The sequence below is a fragment of the Sciurus carolinensis genome, chromosome 3 (assembly GCF_902686445.1).
Source record: "Sciurus carolinensis chromosome 3, mSciCar1.2, whole genome shotgun sequence".
Classification (NCBI taxonomy): domain Eukaryota; kingdom Metazoa; phylum Chordata; class Mammalia; order Rodentia; family Sciuridae; genus Sciurus; species Sciurus carolinensis.
Window position 1 is genome coordinate 14,262,005 of NC_062215.1, and position 22,109 is coordinate 14,284,113.

General features: G+C 45.0%; 1 protein-coding gene across 3 annotated transcripts in view; it reads left to right on the forward strand.

Annotated features, from left to right (window-relative positions):
• The first annotated feature begins 1,611 nt into the window (after positions 1–1,611).
• Pecam1 (platelet and endothelial cell adhesion molecule 1) overlaps positions 1,612–22,109 on the forward strand; it is a 70,882-nt gene continuing 50,384 nt past the window's right edge. Inside the window, exon 1 of one of the 3 annotated variants that reach the window (XM_047544288.1) lies at positions 1,612–1,672. The gene's annotated coding sequence lies outside the window, so the exon portion shown is untranslated. Of the gene's footprint in view, positions 1,673–10,090; positions 10,247–11,006; positions 11,026–22,109 lie in introns of those variants that run through there. The other 2 variants (XM_047544287.1, XM_047544289.1) reach the window with 2 other exon arrangements.

The window sequence follows — 22,109 nt, forward strand, 5'->3', positions numbered from 1 at the left end:
AAGACACTGCTGATGGAGTTGAGCTGGTTTTTTCCGTCCCACCTTCTAATCTTCCACGAGATGGCACCATTGTCAAGTTCCTGGACTTTCCAGTGGGCTGGGAAGGAACCACTGCCCACTAACTTTCTGCCCTGAATGTCCGGTGGTTTTTTTGTTTTGTTGTTTTGAGTCACTTGAGAACAAAACAAAACAAAAGTTAGAGATCTCTTTAGAAGTTACTTTTTTAGGCCAATATGAGCACACTAAAATGGGGTGCTTTTTAAAGGAATTTGATCCCGAGGTGAAAAAAGGCGCGTAAAGACGGGTACTCGGCAAGGAGCTGCTCTCTTTAATGCTCCTGAAAATTTACCCTCTGCCGGGCATGGTGGCCAAACCTGTAATCCCGGGAATTTCAGAGGCCAAGGCAGGAGGTTCTCAAGTTAAGGCCAATCTGGGCAATTTAGCAAGATAAAAAACATAAAGGGTCGGGATGTGGTTCAATGGTAGGGCACCCCTGGATTCGATCCCCAGAACAACAACAACAACAAAAATCATCCCGCTATTCTGATTATCTAAAGTGAAATATGCTGTCAGCTCTGGCATGGGTTCATGATTCTGAGCAGGTGAGTCTCCTCCCTTTTTACCGTCAACGTTCTCTCCGTTATTTTTACTTCATTTGGAAAGATTTTATCCCCATGGCCTTGACGAAGCACTTGATAACTTTTCTATCTTGTATTTAAATGTGTATTTGATTCATTAAAGGCTGGGTGTGTCGCTCAGTGGTAGGTCTGTCACTTGTGCTTAGCGTGTGTGAGACTCTGGTTTGATCCTCAGAACCAAAACAACAACTTAAAAAGTTGACGAATTAAAGTTCCCAGTGGACAAGGGACCTTCTTGCTGGACTCATTCAAGGATCTTGGGGTTTGGACCCAGGACGCCCCTGACGGTCTGTGGCACTGTGGGACTTGGTGTTGCTGTACCAACCCCCTAGCACTCAGCCAGGGTGCATGTAAACCACGTGCACTACAATATCTAGTTACTGTCATTCCCATTTTGTTCTGTGTGTGTGCCACCCACCCACTGGGACCCACCAGGATTCTCTCCTGGGCCTACCTCCCCGTCACTGCCCTGAGAACCATGGCTGTGATAGTCTAGGCTTACTTTGGACGGCCAACGATCAGATTTCTTAGGTTAATAAAGATTACTGAAGCATCCACTGTTTGAGGCAGTTTTATGGTTTTTGTAAGCATAAGTATGTCCCATGCAATATCTGGGACATACTTATACTAAGAATATGATTCTTTGCTTATCTGAAATTCAAATTTAACTGAACGTCCTGTGCTTTTATTTACTAGATCTGGGAGCCCCTATGTTGTAAACATATACAGTGGTGCAGCTAACATTACAATGCAGTTTTAGAACATTTCCATCACCCCCCAAGTCCCCTCTTGCCCACTGGCCACCAATCCCTGATCCCTCCTCAGTCCCGGGCAACCACTGGTTTGCATTCTGTCTCTATAGATTTGGAGAAGGCTGTATTTTTAAGTGGAGAGAACTGACTGTTACATAACTTAGTTAAAACCTAAGTATTTGCATGAAGAGTTTGGTTTCATTTTTTGAAGTGAAACCACAGAACAGACTGGCTTTCCAAAGTGGAGCTTGTCTGTTGCATCTGAGTGGCCTCCAGTTACAGGTATGTGGATTATTTGAATCTCTTGGTATTTGCAGACCACACGGGTCACCCAGTTGTGGTGAGGGCGAGAGCCTCTTGGCTTAGCATTTCAAGTGTGGGTCCTTTCTGGGCCCATCCGGGGCAGGGTAGGATGGGAGGGGACATCAGACCAACAGAGGGGACATTAAAGCACACTGCATACTGTGCCCATGAAATGTTTGTCCTTGGCTGCCTGGGTCTAGTCTGGGGGTGAGTTAACTAAGGGAGATCCTACAGGGGCCAAGGGGCCAAGCCCTGTGCCTGGTGGCTGGAAAACAGCCACCCAGAGATTCAGAATTACATCTTTGCTCAAAATCCACTAAAGGCCAAAGCCTTTGGATCTAGGGACACTCATGAAAGACAGCACCTGCTTAATAAAGTTCATTCTTAGCCGGGAGCAGTGGCGCATGCCTGCAGGTAATCCTGGTGGCTTGGGAGGCTGAGGCAGGAGGATTGCAAGTTCAAAGCCAGCCTCAGCAGCTTAAGAAGACCCTGTCTCAAAATAAAACAATAAAATAAAAATGTGCTGGGGATGTGGCTTAGTGGTAAAGTGCCCCTGGGTTCAATCCCTGGTACCAAAAAAAAAGGAAGTTAATTCTTTAGACACTAACATTTATCGAGTACTGACTATGTGCCTGCGTTTTCTGAGTACTTTATGTGTATTGACATCTGACAAGCACACCACAAAGCACCTATCATTCTCTGCACCTTGCCTATGAGGAAACTGAGGTGCAAAGGGTAAGTCCCCCAAGGTCGTATAGCTACTCTGGACTTAGGAGAGCCTTTTCTCTTACCACCACTCTGTGTTGCCTCAGGCTATGGGGTGACAAGTTCTGTGGGAGCCCCAAAAGCAAGACATCTGAGCCCTGGGGAAGGAGAGTTGCTGACCAGAGAAGCAAGGAACAGCATTCCAAGCAGAGGGAACAGCATATGCAAAGATTAGAGGTCTGAGAACTGGGGCAAATGACCTTTCAGTAAAGAACTTGAATATTTTCTGGGGAAAATAGTCTGATTTTGGCAAGGGAAGAAGTTGCTGAGAGGAGCCTGGAGGAACTTTAGGAGTGACTTAGAGCTCCTCTGTTAACTTGGTGAGCTCTCTCTGGCATGAATCGCCGTATTTATCTGGCAGCCCCTCGTCCTCCTCCCTCTAACTGCAGCTCTGGAGGCTCAGCCTGGAGCTGCCCAGCATCCTGCCAACTCCAGTGCGGTCCTGGGGAATGGGGAATGCATTTGCGGGCAGTCAGGGGAAGGCAGAAATCCAGCGGCTGCCTGTCCCCGCTCGCTCCCTTCCTGGTGACTTATCACTATGGAAACTGAGCTCTCTTCCTCTGTGGCTGGGCTGGTGGGGGTGCATTGTTGATGCCATAGCTGAACAGTCCACAAGTTCCTTCCTCTTTCCTGCTGCAGAAATGTCACAGTCACTTACATGGCCCAAGAGCTGCAGCTCACACCTGAAGAGCCCAGGCTTGGGAAAAACAATCGGGCTGGATTCCCCAGGGCTCCAGGGATTGGGGTCAGCAGAGAGGCAGAACAATGCAGGAGGGAGAACAATGGGGCTGAGCGGTGGCCCCACTCTCCCCTTCCTCCCAGGCCTTCCTAGTCAGGGTTTAAAAATGGATCAACAGGCGGTTGCAGGTAGTATTGTGTTAGGTGGCAGAAAACTGAAATGCAAAGTCCCTTTGTGTGGGCTAAGGCTCCTGCGGGGGCGAGGCCCCTGGCTCACGAGGCCTAAGGTGTGGGGAGGCAGGCCCAGGAGGGAGGTTGCCGGGAGGCCACACACCTGGGCCCTGTCGGTCAGTTCTGCGTTCAGGGAAAACCGGGGTGTCATCAGCTGGAGGCCTGATCAGCGCTGTCTCTGCCCGGGGTTGGTCCAACTCACAGGTGACATTCTGCATACCTGTGCCAGGACCTGGAGTGGCAGGTAAGACGGTCCCAGAGACAATGACGGAGGCTCTCTGGCCAGGCCATCCCGAGGCAGTGCCAGGCTGGAGGTCCCCTGGCTGGGCACACCAGCATGTCATGGCCAGCCCGGGCCCTGGGCTCCTTCTCCGTAAGGTGACTAAGGGATCCCTCTCTAGACCGCCTCTCACGGGAGGAAGCATTTTCTGGTACACCGATGGTGGTGTGACCCTGAGGGAAACATTTCGTCCAGGACCTGGGGCATTTCGGGTCTTCTCTAGAACATTCTGCCACGGACACCCAGGATCGTTCCGAGGCATGATGCAGCCCTGCGTCCTCTGTAGCTAGAATCTCCCTTGGTTTGGAGCATGTCCGCTCCTTCCCGCTCCTGGAGTAGATTCCACGTTTCTTACACATTCTAAGTAGCAGCGTGAAAAGTCAAGTTTCCTTTTGAGTGGTCTGGACCCCAAATCCCAAGGAAATGCTAGGCTTAGGGACAGCAGATGGCGACAGTAAGGGATGGGACAGCCCACTTCACCTCTTCCTCCTGACACAGGAGCTATGCCTCTGCATGCTCTGCCGCAGCAGAAGCAGTCTGGAGGGTCTCACTGCTGTGGGGGCCCCAAGGCAGTGATCCCTGAGGACATCCACCCAGGGACCATCCCACAGTACTCATTTCCCTCAGGACAGGAAACTAGTCCTTTCAAATTTTTGTTGTGTTTTTTTTTGTACTAGGGATTCCCAGGGGTACTGTACCACTGAACCACATCCCTAGCCATTTTTATTTTTTATTTTTGACACCAGCGATCTAACCCAGGGGTGCTTTACCACTGAGCTACATCCCATCACTTTTAATTTTTTTAATTTTAAGACAGGGTCTCACTAAGTGACTGAGGCTAGCCTTGAACTTGAGAGCCTCCTGTCTCAGCCTCCGGAGTCACTGGGATTACAGGTGCAGGCCACTGTGCCTGGCCCCCTTTGTTTTTAAATAGATATTTTTATTGAGATAACAGTAGCTTCACATGCATGTGTGGTAAATAATACAGAGAGCTGTCCACTTTGCCCCATTTTCCCCTGATGGTAACGTTTTGTTAAACTACAGTATAATATTCCAGTCAAGATATTCATGTTGGTTGATCCGTAGAGCTCACGGAATGTCTCCACTGTTACGCATGCGCGGGTGTGTCTGCGTGTGGGCGGAGCTCCCTATGGTCTCAGCACCTGTGTCGATCCCCATATCCAAGGTCAGGGTCCAGATGCTGAATAGTTCCAACACCACCAGGATCCCTCCTCTTGCCCCTGTGGCGGGACACCCACTTCTTTCCCAACCTCCACCCTAGCCTCTGGAAACCACTACAGGCTGAGTATCCCTTCTCCAAAATGCTTGGGAGCAGAAGTGTTTTGGATTGGGATTTTATTTTTTCTTTCAGGATTTGGAATATTGTACACATACATGAGGTAGCTCAGAGACGGGACCCGAGTCTAAACATGAGATTCATTTGATGCATAGGTACCTAACTGGAAGGTGGTTTTTTTTTTGTTGTTGTTGTTGTTTTTTGTTTCCTGAACAAATATTTTAATTAATTTGGTGCATGAAACAAAGTTTCACAGGGTGGGATTTTCCACTTGTGGCATCACACGGGCACTCAAAATATTTCCAATTTTGGAGCATTTTCAAGTCTTGCAATTTCAGATTAGGGATGCTCAACTTGCCATTTGTCCTCCTTTTAAATTTTCTTATTTCAAAAATGTTTTATAGATAGAATCATACTTTGGGGGATTTTTTTTTTCCCCACTCAGAATAATTCCCTAGAGATTCATGCAATTTCTTTTCTGTCTCTCGCTCTTGCTCTTTTCTTTTCTGTGCTGGGGATTAACCCTGTGGGGCTCTACCACTGAGTCACCTCTCCAGCCTTTTATTTTTTATTTTGAGATAGGATCTTGCCAAGTTGCTGAGGGCCTCACTAAGTTCCTGAGACTGGCTTTAAACTTGCAATCCTCCTGCCTCAGCCTCCCAGGTTGCAGGGTATACAGGTGTGCACCAACCTGCCCGGCTTCATCCAAGCTCCTATGTTTATCTACAGTTTGTTCTTTTTTATTACTGAGTAATATTCCATGATATGGATGTAATACTGCTTATCCAACCATCCACCCACTGAAGAGCATCTAGCCTGATTCAGTTTTTCAGGAAAGCTGGAATTGCAAATACAGCTGCTATGAACATTCGTGTGCAGGTTCTTTGTGTGAGCATGTTTTTATTTGTCTGGGCAACTGGTCCATTTTTAAACAGTCTAATTAAAGCAGGCCCTTGGAGGGGTACAGCTCCAAGACCCAGATGCGTTCCGACATTGCTGGTATTAGGAATGTTTACACAGACTCCAGGCTTGGTCCTAAATCATGAGAGTCTCATTTCTATCTAAAAGCACCACTTCCTATACACATTCTCCTACCCCAGCTTGGCTGCCTTTTTGATGTGTATTGATTTATTTTAATTCTGTTAAACCAGGTAACGAAGCTGTAAAGAAACAGGAAGCGTTAAGACAATTGTATAGAGCAAAGTGAAGAATTGCATCCTAGAATAACCTTGGTGAATAAATATTTCATATTCTGCGTCTTTGACTTTTTAGACTCTGACCTCCTCCTTCTGTCTTTGTTCTAGGCCAAAGATATTTCTGTTGTGGGGCATTTCAAGAAGTTTTGAAATGTTTTTCTTCTATGAGCATGGTATGAGGAATTAAGGGCTCTGGGGGGGAGCTAGGCAGCCAGCAGTCTGACTGACTTTCCCACTTCCACTAGCTGTGGGATTTTGGGCAAGTGTACTAACCTCTCTGAGAGTCTGATTTCTCTGATTTAAGAAAAATGGTAATCATAGCATCTAACTCATAGGATTAAAAGAGACAACCCATTAGAAGTGTTAAAAGCACTCAGTAAATACCAGCTATTATTAGAGAAATGTAAGGTCCACAGGAGAATTCTGAATAAATTGTGTGTGTATGTGTGTGTGTATGTGTGTGTGTGTGTGTGTGTGTGTGTGTGTGTGTGTATTGTACTGGGGACTGAACCCAAGGACACTTTATTACTGAGCCCTTTTTATTTTTTGTTTTGAGACAGGGTCTTGCTGAGTTGTCTAGGCTAAACTGGCCTTGAACTTGTGATCCTCCTGTCTCAGCCTCCTGAGTCACTGGGATTACAGGTGTGTGCAACCATGCCTGGAAAAAATGATATTTTTAAAGAGGAAAATCATAAGTCTCATACAAATATAAAATGAAATGAGGTCAACTATTTTATCTAACTAAATGATGGAGAAAGTGAGAGGGTATAAGTGGTTCAGGGGAGAGTTGAAGAGCGTATCTGAATCTCTCTCTATATACACGATTAGATAGATAAGTTGATTTGTTGATCAATTGATTGATAAGTGGGCATCTGCTGTCAGGGATGTTGAAGTGAATTTATTTCATGCACACTTAGGTCTGGGGATGTGGCTCGGGGTAGGGCACTTGCCTAGAGGGAGCGAGGCCCTGGGTTCCATCCCAGTGTGGCCAACAACAAAAACAACCCAGCAAGATCACTGTCTCAGAGAGCAAAGGGCAGGGCAGCGGGAAGGAGCTCCCCGAGCCCAGGGGTCCCAGCTGTCCTCTGGGTTTCCCTGGCTTTTCCTTCCTCCCTCTGCCATGGCCGCACCTCCCGCCCCCACCCTTGCTGGGTGCTCCAGGCAACAACAGGGTCAGTGTGGGGCCCCTGTCGGAGGAGCCTGAGGAAGCCAGGGCCTGTCACCCTTTCATGAACACTCTGGGCCTCCGTCATTCTGTCACCCAGTGGTACTGCCAGCCGGGATTGGAGGCTGCATTTTGCTGTCTGTTTTGAGTTCTGGCCCCTGTCACTCCTTGGTGAGTGCGGCTGGTCTGCTTAGGCTTCCACCATGAGGATGCAGAGGCATTTTTAGTGTTGTCTGGATGGTCACTTGGAGCCCTAATACTCCTTCATGGCCTGAACTGTGATCCTGGCCCACAAAAGAGGCCTCTGATCCCCGCTGCGGTGGCCACCTCAGAGGACAACAGCCTTCCCTCCTTTTCCTTTGTCTGCATCCCCAGCAGCTACAGGAACACCACCGTACCCATGGCGTTAGCTTTGACAGACATTCCTTCCCCACCCTGGAGTGAGAAGGCATGGCATCCATGGCTTCTGGGGACCTCCGGAACCAGCCCTAACCCTGCCTCTTGGCAGACGTTACGGGTACACAGTGAAGCTCTGGAGGACCCTCCACAGCTTCTGGAATCGTCTCCCTCTCTCTCAGCTGCCTTTAAAAATCTTTGCAAAACTTTCCTTACCTGTTGTGCTGCCAAGTTCTAGTTGAATACGCCTCCCTGTCATTCCTACCCAAAGGTAAGAAAAAAGTCTGACACCTCCTTCCTGTCAAAGCATTGCAGTTATTCGAAGGTCATAATCGGATCTGCCAGGTATCTTGTTTTTGAGTCTTAACATCCGACTTCCATGGAATGCTCCTCTCACAGTGCAGTTGGAGGGTCCCTATCTCAGTATTTTCCCTGTGTTTCCACATGCTTTGGGGTTTCGCCATCCCTCCCACCAAGCAAGTGCTAATTCCCTCTCTTGGGAACGTTTGGCTTCCGCTGATGCCTCGGACAGTGATGGCGGCCACCTCACCTCCCAACCCATCAGTGTTCCCATGCGTTCTGCTGTTGGGCAATGCGGTGGTCAGCTTTTGAGGAACTAAGCCGGGAACTTCATTTTCTATTATGTGTCATCAGTGGGCCCATTTCCCCTGCTCCTGGGAGTATTTTTTGACCTCTGAATTGTCATTTGGCCCTTTGCACGTTCTTCCCAGGGCTGTAACAGCCAGCCAAAGAGTCTGTGCTCTCGGGAGCCGCCATCTGAGCCAGTGGCCAGCATGGTCCCAGGAGAGGGAGGACAGAGCTATGCGCATTCCGCTGGAGACCATGATCAAAACACTTTTGATATAATTACTGCACAGAAGGCCTGGGTATAGCGCAGCGGGACAGCCCCAGAGCGTGAGGCCCTGGGTCCCATCCCCAGCGTTGCAAATACAGAAAGAAAACAAAAAAATCATTCCACAGGCGGAATCTCATCACTCTTCGGTTACCATTCTCCATGGGGACCCAGGACAGTGCTGGGCGGGTGTCTTGCTCAGAACCATGCTGGTGGGGACTGTCTTAAATATTTTAATGTCCCTTCTCCCTTAAATTCCCAGAGCAGATCCACAGAAGTGGCTAAAACATAGAGGGTAACGTAAGTGCCAGCCACCAGTCAATGTCCTGTCTCAGATTCTGTGTTTTTTTGCTATTTCTCCTCAATCCCTTTTTTTAAACTATTAGAAGGACAGATTCAGCAGTCCAGCTGATCCGGACTTTAGGAACCAACTGGAGAAATGGCCACAGCCTTTCCTGATCCGCCAGGAAAGGCTCTGACCCTCTCAGAGGTGGGGGTCCATAGGCACTGATGGGGGCCTCATAAGGAATGAGAACCCTCTACCTGCTGCAAAGCTCCCCAGAAAAGGGGACGAGGCTCTGGTATAAATGCCTTTAAATTACCGACTTTGGACTTCAAAGTAATCCCTGTGCACAGGCAGCTGCCGGCTCCCACCTGCTGGGGAGGGAACCTCTCTCTGCCCCTGGATTAAAGGGGTTCAAAGCCAGGAGCCTGAAGAAACTTGGGGCTTGACTGCCAACTTCACTGTGGATAAATGGCTTGTGGGGGGCTTACTCAGCATTTGTCAGATTGCTTTTGAGTACATTTAGCATTTGCTCAAGCACCAACTTAAACTTCTGGATCAAACTGGATGATAAGCTGGAAATTGCCTGTTCTTGAAGCCAAAGGCCCTGTTTGTATCTGACGTCAGTTTTGCTGATCTCTAGATAAATCTTGACCATTTTTTTCCCCCTGAAGAGTTGTTCCTGGCCCAGGAAATTTCTTCATGAACTTGTAATAAACCAATTAAGGTTTCCTGTTATTTTAGCAAAGTTCGTTTCATCCTTGATAGAAGGAGAGGAAAGGGAGAATGAGGATTAAAAAAATATATATTCCGCTGATGATGCTAATGATGCTAATGATTATTACTACTACTGCTACGGAAGCAGCAAGAGTAGCCACCATCTAATGGATATAAAGTCCCCACCAGTGTTTTGGGGTTTTTATCAAGACATCTAATGCATCCCATGAGGAGTTCCAGAATCTTCCTGGAGAAACGCCGGGGCCATTCCTGGTACAATAAGGAGATCTGCGGCAAGTTGACACTGGTATGGAACGCAGGACCGCCTGGGCTGAGGCTCTGGTAGGGTGCACAGCGCTCTCGCATTCTTCTGCTGTTGAGTATTTTTTTAGTGACTTGGATGAGGACTCTGGCAAGCGTCTGATTCAATCAGTGGATGACACGAAGTTGGGAGGGAGAAGCCAGAGGCCAGAATCCATCATCAAGAAGATCAGCCAAGGCACCGCCTTGTTCCCCACACCAGAGAGAAGAGCAACCCTGGAGAGGGGCGTCGCAGAAGGCCACCTCTCACATGGAGCGTTCCGGTTCTTCACTCTGCAGGAGGAGCTTCACCTGGCACGGTGACACGGTGCGGAGGGATCTGCGGACCGGCCAGCCGACCGCGCAGCGAGCGCCCTGGAGGGCAGGCCCAGGTATTTGCCTCTCATCCCAGGGGGCCCAGCTGGGTGCACGCAGGACTGTCCTCTGGCTGCTTCCTCCCTGGGGGACATTGGCCTACTTGACCTGAGAGAGCATTTCAGCTCCCTTGATCTGTGCTGTTTCCCCTTGTGGCCTCTCGGTCACCTGACTTGAAAGAAAGAAAGAAGAAAAAGGAAAAAAAAAAAAAAAAAAAAAAAAAAAAAAAAAATCCAGCCACAGATTGTTCAGTCCCCGAAAGATCTGGCGTTTCTGCACAAGGCGTTCCTGTGACAGGCTGCTGTCCTGAGAGAGCGACTGTCAGATAAACAAAGGATGCCCAGTTACATTGGAATTCCAGATAAACAACAAATCATGTTTTAGTATGTCTCATGCAAGATGTGGAATGTGCTTATAGTAAAAAAAAAAAAAAAAAAAAAAAAAATTACTTGATGTTTATCTGAAAAATCAAGTGACACTGTGTATCAGGTATTTTCATTTGCTAAATCTAGCAGCCCAAGCACATCCGAGACAGGTCAGAGTGACGGTCAGGGGCCTCCCAAGGAGCCCTGGCTTGGCCTGGCCTGGCCTACTATTGGTCTGTATCACCTCTCATCTAAGAGGAGGGACACGCAGGGGCCAGCTGTGTGCCCTGTTGGCTGCTGCCGCCTGGTCAGGCCCCTTCAGACCTCCAAACGCTCACTTCTGCCTTCACCCCTGGGGTCTCCTCAGGTCCTGGTCGTCTCTGCTGGCCTCAGGGCTGCCCTCCCTTCAGGACTGAATCCTGCCTCGCAAGGTTAGTGGCTCACACAGGCTTTCTATCTGGCCCAAGGAGCCGAGCTCAGTGCTGAGACCAGCCATCCACAGCGAGTCTGCCAGTGTGGCCATGCAACTCTGCTGCTGGGTCAGTGGTTCACGATGACCATTTATGTCTGGGCTGTGCTTTTGGCCTGGGTGCTGTACTTCCCAAGGGCTGGCTCTGTCCTGGGTGCTGTATAGATGACAGGGGCACAGCAGTGAGCCCGGCTGTCCCCATAGACTGTCAGTCACACAATAATGGAGGCCACAGAGAGCCAAGAGGGGTACTGCAGATGGTCTGGTGTGGTCTAGGAGCCTCCTTGGAGCTGGGCCTGGAGGGAAGGCGTTAACTACATGGGGGTTTAGGAAGAGCTTTCCAGGCAGAGGGGATGGCGTGACCTTGACTGCAGGGGGGCTGAGTCAGGAGGCTGGGCGTTTTCCAGGCTGAGGGGAGGCCAGTGTACAGGGACAGCCTTTCCACTCATCTCATCTCATCTGTTCCTTTCTCCAAAGTCACAGGGTGGGACCAAATAGAATTTGCAAATCTAGTATAAATGAAAACACAGGGCCCTTTTTCAAAAATTCTTAAGAAGTTCCAGATGTAATCACAAGGCACGAACGTGTGGGGGCTTCTGAGCCAGGACTTGTGTCACAGGTCACGGACGTGAGAAACTGGCCCTGGTCTCATGAGTTGTGTGTGTGTTGGGTCAGGAGCTAGTTCTGTGTCTTCTGGTCAGGGAAGCTGCTGTACGAGGTCAGCTGCCTCACAGCAAGCCAGGCAGGCAGATGTGACTCGGAGCACCTGGTTGATACTTTACCTTCTGGCTCTCTTTTTGTGGTGTGCTTACTTGATGGTAGGGACTGGGGAGTTCTTTGGGGTCCCTTTGTGGTTGGGCCCTAATCCCATCCATGGCTCTACCCACATGACCTAATCACTCCCAAAGGACCCGCCTCCAAATACCATCACCTTGGCGATTAGATCTCAACGTATGAGTTTTGGGGAGATGTAAACATCCAGTCAACAGCATGTGGAAGAAGGGTTTTGGCAGATGTGGTGACGTTAAAGCTCCTGACGTAGGGAGATTATCCTGGATCAGCTAGAAGGGCCTTAAGTGCAATCACAAGTATCCTTATAAAGAAAGAGGCAAAGGGGGATTTGACAGGCAGCCAGAGATGGCGATGCGAAGATGGAGCGGAGAATCGAAGATGCTGACCTGGAAGTCAGGAGCGATGAAGCCACTAGCCAAGGAATGCCAGCAGCCACCGGAAACCAGAAGCGTCAAGGAGCCGGTTATCCCCTAGGACCTCTCCGTGGGCACCTTGATTTTAGTCCAGTCATCCTCATTTTGGATCCAGAGCTTTAGGAGAATAAGTCACTGTTCTGTTATGGAAAGTGGCTACCAAAGCCACAAGAAGCTGAGAGAAGCCTCCCTCCTGAGTTTGTTTAAGTAGCAGCTTTACTGAGATAAATTTCACGCATGATACCATCCATCTATTTTTTTTTTTTTTTTTTTTTTTTTTTTTGCGGTGCTGAGGATCGAACTCAGGGCCTTATGCTCACAAGGCAGGCACTCTACCAGCTGAACTATCTCCCCAGCCCCCATCCATTTATTTAAAGTGTCAAATGTGCCCCTCCCATGGGTTCCCTCAGCCCAGCTTGGTCCAGCCCCGTTCCCGGGAGGATGAAGTTCCCGTACAAAGAGGAGCGTCCGTTGGAGAAGCGCCACTCTGAGGGCGAGAAGATCTGAAAGAAACACCCGGTTCAGGTCCTGGTGAGAGTAGAAATCTCGGAGAGGAGATCTGGACAAGAAGAAATACTTGGTGCCTTCTGATTTCACAGTTGGTCAGTTCTACTTCTTGATCCGGAAGCGATTTCATCTCCGAGCTGAGGATGCTTTGTTTTTCCTTGTCAACAATGTCATTCCACCCACTAGTGCCACTATGGGTCAGCCATACCAGGAACATCACCATTGCCTGCAGCGGTGGAAGCGTCAATGGTCTGTGAAGCTGCTGCCCCTGAGGTGGCGGGTCCCATTCCACAAAGAGAGAGGTGGCACCTTTGCTTGACCACCACCTCTCCTCTTCAGGACCTGCACTTTTGCAGTTTGAGGCTTTCTCTCCAGCCCCTCTTAGGGCGGGTAATGGTGGGCATGGCCTCTTGTACCTCTCCTTTCTCCCCTCTCCCCAACTTTCTTTGTCCTCCCTCGCCACTCACTTTAGACTTCCTGATTGTCAATCTCTGTCACCTCCAGTGATTGATTTGGTTTCTGTTCCTTTCTAACTGCCCAGGGACTCAGAACCCCAACAATCCCTTCCTTTCATTACCTTCTCTGGGGGGGGGGTTGATGGAAGGACCTGAAATTGTGGGGGGAAGGTAGGAGGCACATCAATAAAGAGGAAACCGCCAAGCGGAAAAAAAAAAGTGTCAAATGCAGTGGTTTTAATATAGTTACAAGATTGTGAAACCAGCTCCAGAATCAATTTTAGAACATTTTCCCATTGCCCCCCAAAAGATACCAGGAAGTCCCAGCCTCAGGCATCCACAAATCTGCTTTCGCTTCTTCTGGATATTTCATGTAAATGGAATCAGAAAAGACGTGGCTTTTTTTTTTTTTTTTTTCACAATAGACTTCTTTCAGTTGGCATAGTGCTTTCAAGGTCCCCCACATTTGTGGCATGTGTTGGCACGCCACTGTTTGTATGACCGGATGATATTCCATGGTACGGACTTATCGCCTCTTGTTTGGTTACTATGCATGATGCTACTGTCAACATCAGTGTCCAAATTTCTGTGTGGTTTTGATTGCCTAAGAGTGGAATTGCTGCTGGGTCATTTGGTAACTCTATTTTTAACCTTTTGGGGAGCTGCCAGACTGCCTTCCAAAGTGACTTTGGAAGCGACATTTATAATTCCACCAGCGGTGCATGGGCTTCCAGTTTCTCCCTATCCTCACCAACGCTTGTCGTTTTTTGTATGATTCGAGGTATCCAACCCAGGATCTCGCAAGTGCTGGGAAGTGTTTTGCATCCCCCTCCCCAACCGTCTTTTCTTCTCAGAGTCATCCTCGTGCGTGGGAAGTGGTATTTGACTATGGTTTTGATTTTCGTTTCCCCAGTGATGAATAATGTCAAGTCAACTTTTCACATGTTTATTAGCCATTTGTGTGTTTTCTTTGGAAAAATGTCTATTGCAATCCTTTGCCCACTTTTTACAATAGTTGTCCTTTTGTTGTTGAATCGTAAGACTCTCTTTATATATTCTGGATCCTAGACCCTCACCAAATATAAGATTTCAAAATTTTTTCTCCCATTCTGTGATTACTTCTCACTTTCATGATGGTGTCCTTTGCAACACAATATTTTTTAAAATTCTAATGAACTCCAATGTGTCTATTTCTTTTTATATTGTCACTTGTAATTTCATAGTTTTGAGAACAGACTGCATAATTGCCTGTTTTGGCTTCAGTGCCTGGGACATAGTGAAACTCTTCTTTTTCCCAGGCCAGTGCCTGGGCCACTTAGGCTGGAAGAGAACAGGTCTTTGGCCCCTGGGGCTGTTTGCAGCTGATCTGCTGTCAGGGCCAGCTTCTCCATTAGGCCCAGGAGGCACATATCTAGGCCCATAATACTTTAAGGGGCCCATGGAAAACACACACACACACACACACACACACACACACACACACAAACTTTGTTTTTAAGTCAGGAGAATAAAATAGAACTTTTATATCGAAAAAAGTTTTAAATGTAATGTATACATGTTCTTATTTAAATCAATACAGTTGTAGAATATATATATGTATATTTTTACTTTTTGGAGGAAGGGGCCTACAAAGACCAAATGCCCATGGCCATGGGCTATGATATAATCCTGTCCCCTGTTCCTGGAGAGCTCTCTAGCACTGTGGACCCCTCTACTCTGTCCAGCCTGCCCTGCCTCCTTTTTGTTCAATTGCCCATCTTTGTGAGGGGCTAGATTGAGAGGGCCTCAAAGAAAACATTGAGTCCTTCCCTTTGAGTTCATTAAAATGCCTGCCTTACCTGAGCAGGTCTTGAGCAGGTCTTTGTTTTTTTGGTAGGGTCTCACTACGTTGCCCAGGCTGGTCTTGAACTCAGAGCTCAGGCGATCCTCCTGCCTCAGCCTCCAGAGTAGCTGGGACCACAGGTGTATCTCAACACCCCTGGCCTAGGAGCAGCAGTTCAGATGGAGCAGGCTGGGCCCAAACCAGACCACCAACTATTATTATTACCCTTGCTTTTATTTTTACTGTTGTTATATTCTTATTGCTGTGAAAAAGAAAGGAAAAATCATGATAAAAACAATATTCAAAGAGCTTTTCCAAATGGAGCCAGGAGACTGTTAGGAGCAGGATGCTTACCCTGTTCAAAATGCTACTGAGGAAAGTGAGTTGGGTCACCACCATCTCAGAGCATCCAGAACAGATAATTGCATCTGTATCTGGAGGTCAGCAGACTCCTATCCCACGGATGAGTCTTCCTAAGCATAGACGTCCTCTTCTTGGCCTTCTGATGTCCCGCGATCCTGTCCTATGGCACCTGTTCTTTCTCAGTTTTTCTGCCCAGGTATTTTTATTGCTTTGATTGCTTGCCCATTGAGGTTTCCCCTCTCTGTGTCTTCTGTGGGACACTGAGGGAAATATGACGTGTGACTCATGAATTGCAATGCCTAAGACCTCAAAGTTCTTTTACTTTTGTGGTTTCCGAATTTGAATTGGGCTCTGCTGGTTAAACCTGCTTCCAAATACTTGCAACTTTCCCAACAAACCTGTGCAGTGGGTAGATGGGTGTTCGATTCCTATTTTATCATCAAGGAACATGCATGAGCCTCAAGACAGTTCAGCTGCCAAACTGCAGAGAAGAGACAGGAACCTCAGGCTTCTGAGTGGCATGTTCCCTAGTTGGGGTGTGTCCTAAGCCCAGCGGACAGGAGATGAGTCCTGCTCTTCATCTCAAAAGTCAATCAGATCCACAGCCATAGGCGGAGGGAAACACGTGTGTATCTCATTTCTGATCATCACAGTCTTCAAATAGATGGAGGCCTGCCTCACCTGGTGCCTGCAGTTCCTTGGTTACCTGCCTACCCCACCTTCCCTCCCTCACCCCACCCCACCCCAGCTGCTCAGGTTTAAAGAGGCCCTGTCTCAAAATCAAATAAAAAGGGCCAGGGATGTAGCTCAGTGGTAGAAAAGTTGGGTAGCACGTGAGAGGCCCTGGGTTAAATTCCCAGAACTGCAAACAATAAATAAATAAATTTAAAAATTAGAGAAATATATCTAAAAATGTGATACTAAGGAAACAACCGACCTAATTAAAAATTGGACCAAAGATTAAAAATTTAAAAGATAATGTAGTTTCATGATCTAAAAAACAAAAGTGAAGAAAGCTTTAGCAGGAAAAGTCCTTGGGTGCCCAGTTTCTACCGCCCGACGTATATTTACTTCTGGGTGTGGTGGTACCTGCCTGTAATCTGAGCAGTTTGGGAGCCTGAGGCAGGAGGATTGCAAGTTTGAGGCCAGCCTCAGCAACTTAGTAAGACGCTGTCTCAAAATAAAAAATAAAAAACCTTGGGGATGTGGTTCAGTGGTAAAGTGCCCCGAGATTCAAACCTCAGAACACCCTGCAAAAAAACAAAGAAAGAAAAAAAAAAATGTTTACAACTACTGACTATAAAATGTCAATACCAGGGCTGGGGTACTGCAAAAAAAAAAAAAAAAAAAGGAAAGGAAAAAGTTCAGTATCCTTTTCAAACATTTATATTTGCTATTTATTTTTAGTTACACAACAGAATGTATTTTGAAATACATTTTGAAATGTGTACATGGAATATAACTTCCTATTTTTGTGGTTGTGCATGATGTGAAGTTATATTGGTCATGTTTTCATATATGAACATAGGCAGTTTATACATTTAAACAGTCAGGTAATTTAGTCTTTTTACAATTTCAGATACTTTTTCTTATATTGTGGAAACTATTCAAATCCTTTTCCCATTTCTCTACTGTTCTACTGATCTTTTTAATTCCTGAGTGTTCTTTACCTATTAAGGAGGGTTCTTCACCTATGATGTGAGTTACAAATTTTTTTGCCTAATTTATCAATTTTTTATTTTAGGGTTTCTGGATTTTAATTTATACTTACACCAGTTTCCACCAACCCAAGTGTATTAGATGTTCTTTCATGTTTTCTTCTAAAACGTCTATGGTTTCATTTGTACATTCAGTTAATTGATCTATGTAGAAATCATTCTAGTGCCTGGTGTGAGTTGTGGGATATAGATCTTATGCTTCTTATTTCCTCCCTCCCACCCCCCTTTTCTTCCTTCCTTCCCTCCCCCCCTTTCTTTCTCTCTTTCTTTCTTTCTTTCTTTCTTTCTTTCTTTCTTTCTTTCTTTCTCTCTCTCTCTCTCTCTTTCTCTCTCTCTCTTTCCTGGGGATTGAACCCAGGGGTGCTCTACTACTGAAATACACCCCCAGTCCCTTTTATTCTAAGGCAGGGTATTGCTTAGTCACTGAGGCTGGCCTCAGAGTTTCAATCCTCGGGTCTCAGCCTCCAGAGTGGCTGGGATTACAGATGTATAACACAGTGCCTGCTTCTACTTTTCTTTTAAAATACTAACATTTGTTTTTTAAATAAAGCCTATTTTCTTGTAATATTTTGAAAGTATTAGAATCATGCATGAAACAAGTATTATGTTTTAGAAGCTTACATTGGAACTTAGAGGACATACTGGAGGATGGATATTTATTGCTGGCTTGAACGTTACTCTGAGATACAGAAGTTGCTTACTCTACAATATCTAAAAATCACCATTTGAAGTCAATATTTATTACTCATGGTGTTTCCCATTTTCCTCCCAAGTCAACATTCCAATAAGTGTGTGGGGACAATTTCTAGTAGATTGCCAAAGAAGATAGATTTTAGTAGGAGAAGGGGACACAAAACCACAGCAACAAAACATAAACAGTACAACAGAAAAAATTCCTTCAGAAATAAGTGGATTAAGTGTGTACTGCTCTTCAGTCTCTCCTGTCAAAACTTCCATTGAGTTTCAAGATGGCAGAACAGAGGCTGCTCTGTGGTGTGAAAGCCAGAAAGCAGACAGGCAGCTTCTTGGTATGGTGGATGAACCATAAAAAAGAGAGGGGACTTTACTGAGAATTAGTTCTGGACATTCAAAGCAGATCAGGGACTCAGGAGGTTGGATACAATAAGGAAGGAATCCCCAGCACCAGTGCCACCACCACCACCATCGGTGGTTCCTGCCTGAGTGGTCCCTCCCAGGAACAGAGTAGAGGGATGGGAATGAAAGGCATTCACAGTTTTAGGAGGTCTGGAGGCATGCCTGGGTACACGTAGATCAGAGATCAAAGACACTGCACAATTAACCTGAAAGTCACACTGCACAATATCCTTGTGCAAGAAAGAAGCCACATCTCTCCTGGCTGCCTGCAGAGGACAGAAAAGGAACCATTTTGCAGCTGAGATGAGGTGGCCAGCAGCTGGGGAAACCGATTCCTGGAAAGCCTGAGCTGTGCCTAATATACGGGCCTGGCAAACCCACACTGCATGACACAGAATGTGCCTAAGGGACCAGGAGAAAATCAAACATGGAGAGCGGTTTACACAGGGGAAACCCACCCGCTCCCCTCCTCCCCCTCCAGACCAGCTGCTCGCAGGACCGGCTGGGAGAGACAAACCTGGTCCAGATTTCAAAAGAGTGAGGACAGGAGAGGTGGAGTTTGGAGACTGAACCAAAGAGACTAGGAAACGTGGGGTCCGCAGGTGATGGAGGAGACTAAGGATTGGGTCCTCCACTGCATGAGTGAATCCCAGAGGAGATCCCTGGAGTGCAGTCTCTCAGAGTGGACTGGTAACTGCTGGACCCTGGAGGAGCACTGATTTAAAGTCTTCAGACCAGTTGCCATTCAATGAAGAACCTGGCACCTAACTAAGCCTAAACCCCACCTCCAGGAGCTCCACCTACAGAATTTCCTCTCACACCCCACCTACCCATGCTGAGAAGGGAAATCCAGAATCTTTTGAGCTCCACAGAAACACTTCTTTGACTTTTCATCAAGATTTTTTTTTTTTTAATTTAAAAATTTTTTAAATTTCTTTTTTCTTTGTCCAGTTGTGACCTGAATGGTTCATGGACACTTATACATACTCATATTTGTTTCTTTTTTCTCATTTCTAGCATTTTTTGAAAACAGTTATTTTTCGTGGATCAGTACTTTGATTAGTATATTTCAGTTTTGTTTTGTATTATTTTATTTCAATTTTTATTATATATATTTTTTTCTCTCTCACTTACCTGTTTCCCTTGATCCTCTTTCTCTCTTTTCTTCTGCTAACAGTCAATCTCTATTGTTCTCTCTTTCACTTTTCCTTTAATTTTTTACTTCTATTTTCTCTCCTCCTCCTTCATACTTATCACATCCAATACCACTTCTGTTCTCTCCCTGTCCACTGTTTGAAATTATAAACCCTTTTGCAAATTTACTGTTTTTACTGTGGGCAATAACTGATCTCATCATTTCTGTTTATTGTGACAATTAATATTGTAGATGTCATAGCAGGAACTATTTGGTTTAATGCTGTATATTATTTGCACTGGTTGTTGTTATTTTTTGTCTCCCCATAAATTGTGAGGTACTGGAAACCTTCAGGAACACTGTAGTCTACAGGGTAGAAACTCTACTGCCTTAGATCCATACTGTTAGATGGGTAGACACACAAACAACATGAAAAAGCAAGGGAACAAATTGCCCCAAACAAACCAAAATACTTCAATAACGAAATCCATTGACACCATAGTGGAAGAAATATCAGAGAAGGAGTTTAGAATGTTAACACTTAAACTGATCTGTGAGGTAAAGGACAATGTAAGAAGTGAAATCAGAAAGAAAATACAGGAAGTGAGAGATTATTTCAGCAAAGAGAGGATTCTGAAAAAAAAAAAAAAACAGGACTGGGGAGATAGCTCAGTTGGTAGAGTGCTCGCCTTGCAAGCATAAGGCCCTGGGTTCAATCCCCAGCACCACAAAAAAAAAAAAAAAAAAAAAAAACAAACAAGTAGAAATCCTCAAAATGAAGGAATCAATCAATAAAATTAAAAATTCAAAGGAACACATCACCAGCAGAATAGACAACCTGGAAGAAAGAGTTTTGGGCAATGAAAATAAAATGTATAATGTTGAAAATAAAGTTGACTATGGAGAAAAGATGTTAACATACCATGAACAGAACTTCCCAGAAATATAGGATAACATGGAAAGATCAAATGTAAGACTTATCAGGATAGATGAAGGCTTGGAGATACAAACCAAAGGAATGCACAATCTTTTCAATGAAATAATATATGAAAATTTCTCAAAACTTAAGAATGAAACAGAAAAATCAAACACAGGAGGCTTACAGGACCCCAAATATACAAAATTACAATAGGCCCACACTAAACCACGTTATTATGAAAATGCCTAATATACAGAATGATAGAATTTTAAAGGTTGCCAGGGAAAAATTACAGGTCATATTTAGAGGGAAACCAATCCAGGTCTCAGTTGATTTCTCATCCCAGACCCTCAAAGCTAGGAGGTATTGGTATAATATATACAAAGTCCCAAAAGAAAATGTATGCCAACCAAGAATACTATACCCAGCAAAATTAAGCTTCAGAATTGATGATGAAATAAAAATCTTCCATGATAAACAAAAAGTTAGAAGAATTCACAACTAGAAAGCCTGCACTTCAAAACATACTCAATAAAATATTTCATGAAGAAATGAAAAATAAAGTTAAAAACCAGCAAAAGGAGGAACTACACTAGAAGAATAGTCAATCAAAGGAGAAATGAATTCAAATCAAAAACCTGAAATAAACCAAAATGACAAGGAATAAAAATCATTTCTCAAGAATAACAGTAAATGTAAATGGCCTAAATTCATCAATCAAAAGACATAAACTGGCAGACTGGATTAAAAAACAAGACCCAACAATATGCTGTCTCCAAGAGACTCCCCTCATAGGCAAAGACATTCACAGACTGAAGGTAAAAGGATGTGAAAAAATATCATTCACATGGATATTTTAAACAAGCAAGTGTTTCTATTCTCATATCAGATAAAGTGGACTTCAAGCTAAAGTTAACCAGAAGGTACAAAGAAGGCCATTTCATATTAAGTGAATTATACATGACTAAGACATAACAATCAGATATTTGTATGCCATGCATCTACATGCATCAAACAAACTCTTCTGGATTTTAAGAATCAAATGAACTACAACACAATAATGGTGGGTGACTTTAACATGTCACTCTCATCACTGGAGAGATCCTCCAAACAAAAATTAAAGAAGTTATATAAAATACAATGAATAATTTAGACTTAACAGATGTATATAGAATATTTTATCCACCAATGACTGAATATACTCTCTTCTCAGCAGCACATGAATCCTTCTGTAAAACAGATTATATCTTAGGACACAAAGTAACTCTTAGCAAATACAAAAAATAGAGATAATATCCTATCATATCATAAGATACTGAAATTAGAAATCAAAGAAAAAGTAAAAAAAAAAATAGAAATTTCTCTAACACCTGAAGACTAAATAATATGCTATTGAATGACCAATGGATAGCAGAAGAAATTGGGGATGAAATAAAAAATATTTAAAGGTAAATAAGAAGAGCAACACAGAATATCAAAATCTCTGGGACACTATGAAGGTGGTTCTAAGAGGAAAGTTCATTGCAGTGAGCTCATTTGTTAAAAGAATAGAAAGTCAACAAATAAATGACCTAATATTACCTCTGAAAGCCCTAGAAAAACAAGAACAAATCAATACCAAAAGCAGTAGAAACAGGAATTAAAATCACAGTTGAAATCAATGAAATTGAAACAAACAAAAAAATTTCAAAAAATCAGTGAAGCAAAAAGTTGATTCTTAGAAAAATATAAATAAAATTGATAAATCCTTAGCCAAGCTAACTAAGAGGAAAAAACTCAAAATATGAAAATTTGTGATGACAGAGGAAATATCACCACAGACACTAC